The sequence below is a fragment of the Somniosus microcephalus genome, chromosome 21 (genome assembly GCF_052327205.1).
Source record: "Somniosus microcephalus isolate GS21.2 chromosome 21, FLI_Smic_1.0, whole genome shotgun sequence".
Classification (NCBI taxonomy): Eukaryota; Metazoa; Chordata; class Chondrichthyes; order Squaliformes; family Somniosidae; genus Somniosus; species Somniosus microcephalus.
The window spans coordinates 20,503,916-20,509,869 of NC_141007.1; the positions used below are offsets into that span (position 1 = coordinate 20,503,916).

At 45.7% G+C, this 5,954-nt stretch overlaps 1 long non-coding RNA gene across 1 annotated transcript; it reads right to left on the reverse strand.

Moving 5' to 3' along the window:
* Positions 1-245: 245 nt before the first annotated feature.
* Positions 246-4,334, reverse strand: LOC147102645 (uncharacterized). Its single transcript, XR_015073172.1, has 2 exons — positions 4,261-4,334; positions 246-615 (listed from the first exon to the last, which is right to left on the reverse strand). It is a non-coding gene; the product is annotated as an uncharacterized LOC147102645 (long non-coding RNA).
* Positions 4,335-5,954: the final 1,620 nt, after the last annotated feature.

Here is a 5,954-nt window from a genome sequence, read left to right on the forward strand (position 1 = left end):
AGCATGTAATTTTAATAAAGCTTTAAATTTGAACTGAAGTAATCTTGCGCAAGGCAAAAGGAGAATAGCTTAATTAATGGCTATGCTGTAATGTTAAGGCAGAAAATTATAATGGCATAATTGAAAATGGAAAAGTACAGTACCCTTAACTTTGTACATTATCATTCTCGAATAATGAAGCAGCCTTTTAACGCATGTAAATACAGCCATACATATTAATTAGGGTCAATTTGCATAAACAAACATTCACAATTAATTCTTGATTTTATTCTCAGTACATGGAATAATAAGTACCCCCGCTTTCTGGATAATGGCCACCGATGTACATGTTGATAAGTACCACCTGGACATCAATTGAGTATAAACTCTTTCTGCTCATGAAGGCCATTGGGTTGATATGACCAGCCCGATGCCCACATGAGTTCCGTCTGCGACTCTTTGCAGTCGAGGGAACCTTGCGAGTGAAAGCTGTTCATCCTCTCCAGCCGATGTCTCCTTCCCACAGGATGAAATAGAGAGAACGTGAGTTTCATATGGCGCCTTTTGCGACCTTGGGACGTCCCGAAGCGCTTCACAGCCAAAGTTGATGTCAGTGTACTCTTTTGATTGGGTGCACTAAAACAAATAAACTGTAACGAATAAAACATTAAAGGAAACTTAACAACTTAAATTAAGATTTGATTGGCCGGGGGTGATGAGGCACTCCAGTCCCCACGGCGCCCACCGGTCGCGGAAGGCGTCAAGCGTGCCGGCGGACACCACGTGCTCCATCTCCAGGGCCACCCGAGCGCGAAAGTGGCCGCGGAAGAGGGACAGGCAGTCGGGCCGAACGACCCCCTCGACCGCCTGCTGCCTGGACCAGTTAATGGCCACTTTGGCCAGGCCCAGGAGCAGTCCTACGAGGAGGTCCTCCGACCTGCTCGCACCCCACTGCACCGGGTGACCAAAGATCAGGAGCGTGGGACTGAAGTGCAGCCAAAAATCGAGGAGCAGCCCCTTCAAATAGTGAAACAGGGGCTGCAATCTCTCACATTCTGTATATATGTGGAACACGGACTCCTCCAAGCCGCAGAAAAGGCAGGCGGCCTGGGAGCCCGTGAACCTACTTAAAACCTTGTTGCACGGACTGTCCATGCAACACCCTCCAGGCCAAGTCCCCAATAGATAAAGGGAGGACTCCCGCGTAGAGAGCCCTCCATTGGGGACCCCCGCCTCCGCCGGACGTTGATGTCGGTGTAACGCAGATCGGGCAGGTTCTACAACGGGCGGGCGATCGCCTTTGCCAGGTTACCACCCAGGCTCCGACAAATCGCCAAGAGCACGATGGAAAACACAGAGGGATTTATTTGACGTGCAAAGCTGTTGCCTATTGTCTAGTTGGACCTTTCATAGCTCAGCAGGAAGCTGAAGGTTCCACCGCCGTGTATAATTGGGGAGGGGTGGCGACAGCACAGCCCATGGATAGGAAGGTCAAATAATACCCATTAAAATGGGGGAGGATAATTGACACTTGGGATAGTAGGGGGGAAACATTAGTCAGGGCTCCCGCTTGTGGCCACTTTCTCAGTCAGTCGGCAGATCATCAGTGGCCATTAAGGCTGGATCCACAATGCTTTTAGGATTTTCCAGCCTCCTTATAAAGGGTGGTGATGGAGGCATTTATCAGATGTTTCTGGGGTGGGTGGGAGGATTTCAGCAACAAAACCCTCCCCCCCCCACCCCACCCTCAGACTGGTAAGGCGAGCACCCTAGATGCACCTCTAGGGGTGTGGGCACCCACCCATTGGCATGATAAATAAAGACTTGCATTAATATAGCATCTTTCACAACCTCAGGACATCCAAAGCCCTTTACAGCCAATGAAGTACTTTTGATGTGTAGTCACCGGTTTTAGCGTAGGAAACGCAGCAGCCTATTTGCGCACAGCAAGATGCAATGAGATAATGACCAGATAATCTGTTTCAGTGACGTTGGTTGAGGGTTAGATATTGGCCACAACATCAAGGGAGAACCTCCCCTGCTCTTGTTCGAAATAAGGGACCTTGCCCTGACCCTGTGAACTTCAGTGAGGTTAGCCAGAGGTCCTGAGCATGCACATCCCACCATTTCCCCCAGGTTGCAGCTCCTACAGCTTTTCGATCCCACGAGCCGGGACGACACCTCAGTGCAGTGCTGAGGGCCTGCTGCATTGTTGGACGAGGCATTAAACTGAGGTCCCTCAGGTGGATATAACAGATTGAATGGCAGCATTTTAAGTAGATAAGGTGGTTAAGAAGGCATATGAGATACTGCTAGAGTACTGTGTACAATCCTAGTCACCACATTACAGGAAAGATGTGATTGCACTACAGAGGAGATTTACGAGGATGTTTCCAGGACTGGAGAATTTTAGCTATGAGGAAAGATTGGATAGGCTGTGGTTGTTTTCTTTGAGACAGAGACTGAGGGGAGATTTAATCGAGGTGTATAAAATTATGAGGGGCCTAGATAGAGTGGATAGGAAGGACCTATTTCCCCAAGCAGAGAGGTCAATAACTAGGGGGCATAGATTTAAAGTAATTGGCAGAAGAATTAGAGGGGAGTTGAGGAGAACTTTTGTCACCCAGAGAGTGGTGGGGGGTCTGGAACTCACTGCCTGAAAGGGTGGGAGAGGCAGAAACCCTCATCCCATTTAAAAAGTACTTGGATATGCACTTGAAGTGCCGTAACCTACGGACCAAGAGCTGGGAAGTGGGATTAGGCTGGATAGCTCTTTTTCAGCCGACACAGACACGGTGGGTCGAATTACCTCTTTCTGTGCTGTAAATTTCTATGATTCTGTGATGAGAGCTGGGAGTTGCCCTGGCCAGCAACCCTGCCTTAACCAAAAACAGATCAACTAGTCTTTCATTTCATTTGCTATTTATGTGACCATTCTGGATGCAAATGGCTTGCTGACATAGTAACAGTGACTACCCTTCCACAATGATTAGAAGTGATTCACTATGAAGCACTATGAGCTGTCCTGAGGAGGTGATAAGGCAATTTCTGCCTTCAAGTATCCAGCCAATCAAAGACCCTGAGCCGACTGAGTTGGTCATCTAACCATTCATTGATGTGGTTAGCTGACATGTTCTCAGCAGATGGAACTCCGTTCTGGATGAGATTAAGGGATTTAATTCCAATTTCATTCTCAATAGATGCCTATGCTCCCCCGGGCCACAAGGCCCATGGGTTATTTTGAAGATGAGAAACTCTCTGTTACAGTCACCACTGCTTATAGCTGGTGCTAATGCGATTTACATGATCAGAAAGTTCTGATGTTAATTAAACCTCGAAACGGACAAAACTTCAAGCGAGCCTGCGCGCGTGCTGAGATTGGCACTCCGCATAGAAAAGGCTCACTCTGATTTAACCGGTGTTGCTTGTTGGCTGTAACGGTGATTGCATAAGAACAGCAGAGGCAGCCACAGCCGCAGCAGAGGAACTTGAACCCCGCTGAAGCTGGGCAGGGTTGGCAAGTGACAAACAAATATCAAAGATAAAAATTGTCTGTTGTGAAGAGCTGGTTGGATTAGCCGTGCTTGATCTGCACGCTCGGGTTGACAAGTGATTCACTCAGACTGCTCACTGAACACCTGCTTCGGCCCCAAACAGCTGGCGCAATTAACATGCTGTAAGTGGCGACTTAGCGCTATTTGCCCAATTTAAACGAGGGCGGTTTAAGCGGTGGGGACTATGACGTAAGAAAACTACTAGGCACTTGGTCTAAGCGTTAAACAAAGCTTTAATCAACTGTTTTACAACATGGAGATCTAGTTGTGTCCTTCACTAGTTCCTGTAAAAGAATGTCCTGAGCAAGCTGGACCCATGCCCGAGTATTTATACTCTCCCTGGACAGTGCCACCAGCAGGCCGCCCAGTATTATTTCATAAGTCATTTCCACATGAATGGCAAGATTCATGTCAGACTGTACTTGCATTCAACGGAAATTAAGCTTTAGTTTAAGTGATCGAATTCCGAATGAATAATTAAAAAAAGGAACTTGCATTTCTACAGCACCTTTCACAACCTCAGGACCTCCCAAAGCGCTTTTCAGCCAATGAAGTGCTTTTGAAGAGTGGTCACTGTTGTAATGTAGGGAAATGTGGCAGCCAATTTGTGCACAGCAAGATCCCACAAACAGCAAGGTGATAAATGAGCGGGTGATGGGCCAAAAATTGCAGTCGGTGGCGTAGCTCCGGAGTATGCTGCCGACCTGCGAAAGGAATATGTACTTACCTTGAGTGAGGACCGGAGCAGAGACTTCCTCTTCAGCGCTGCGGCGTTGTGCGCAGCGTATGACATCACGAAGACCAGGACCGCAGCGTACAGCCTATCCGTAAGGAAAGACACGCCCACAAAAGCTGTCAAAACTCAGACACACCCACAGAAACTTCTCTCAGGCTCTTCCATTGAAATTACATTTTAAAAACTTTTATAACCTTCTAAAAACTTCTAAACGCTTTTAATTAAACTGGTACTTGGACTTATTTCATATATCAGCATTTTGTTTTATTTTTTTCATCCAAACTCACAATTTATTAGTCCCTATGTATACAACTTAGAAACACAGAAAAATAGGAGCAGGAGTAGGCCATTTGGCCCTTCGAGCCTGCTCCGCCATTCAATATGATCATGGCTGATCCTCTATCTCAATACCATATTCCCGCTCTCTCCCCATACCCCTTGGTGCCTTTTGTGTCTAGAAATCTATCTTAAATATATTCAGTGACTTGGTCTCCATAGCCTTCTGTGGGAGAGAATTCCACAGGTTCACTACCCTCTGAGTGAAGGCATTTCTGCTCATCTCAGTCCTAAATGTCCTACCCCGTATCCTGAGACTGTGACCCCTCGTTCTAGACCCCCCAGCCAGGGGAAACATCCTCCCTGCATCCAGTCTGTCTAGCCCTGTCAGAATTTTATACATTTCAATGATCCCCTCTCATCCCCTCTCAAAACTTTTTGTTTTGATACTCAGTAAAGGTCTAACAATGTTTTATATCTCCTACAAGTAATGTTGTTGAACTTCAGAAAGGGATTCCCAGCCATATATTCAATGTTAATTTTCAGGATTAAAATATATTAATCAGACCTCATTTAGACTGGTATAGATAAATCTATTTTCCTTGTTATAAATGCATTATACAGTATTGTTTGTTATGTTGTTCATTATTGAGTTGAAGGGACAGAATCGGTCACTGAAATCTGATAGCCGTTCACTTTATTTAACTTCCTTATTCAACTTTCCAAGTAATTCAAATGAAACTCGACCGACGAAACAAGTTTCCTCCATCCAAACGTACACAATATACATCTGCTATTAATAAATCAGCCTAAAACCGTCTGTCTGCTGGATTCTTGTTCTAACGTCAAACAACATCACAAAAAGCTTCATTCATCACACAGAAACCTCACAGGGTGAATAAGATTATTTTCCTCTGTATATCCATGAAATCAATTCAAACAGCTCAGCAGTCAGTCCCTATTAAGCGAGTAGTCTGTTTGCCACGTTTTCTCCACCAATATTCATGAACCTTTTTTTAGTGCAAGTGACAGATATTTTCTCCGTGTCTTTTTTTCCTAAAATTGCTTTGTAGCATTGTTAAGAAAACACGTAAGAGGGAGCTTAATACGCATTGTAAATGCTGTGAACCAGAAACGGGCTGCGGACTAATCATTTTGCAGTGCATTTCCAATCAAAATTGATTGCTAAGATTGCTATCCTGTGTTTGTCTTGGTATCGGGGAAATGCAAAGTGGCGATTTTTCAACTGCAGATCTTTTAAGAGTGAAACAGGCTCCTACGCCTGCTTTCACGAACCGTAAGAAAAACGTCTGTAATTGCTGGGCAGTTGGTGGGCAAATAGCCCAACTCTGCGGCAGCAATGGTTTTTTCCAAGGCGGAGTGGATGACCTGTCAAGGCGTACCTTGAC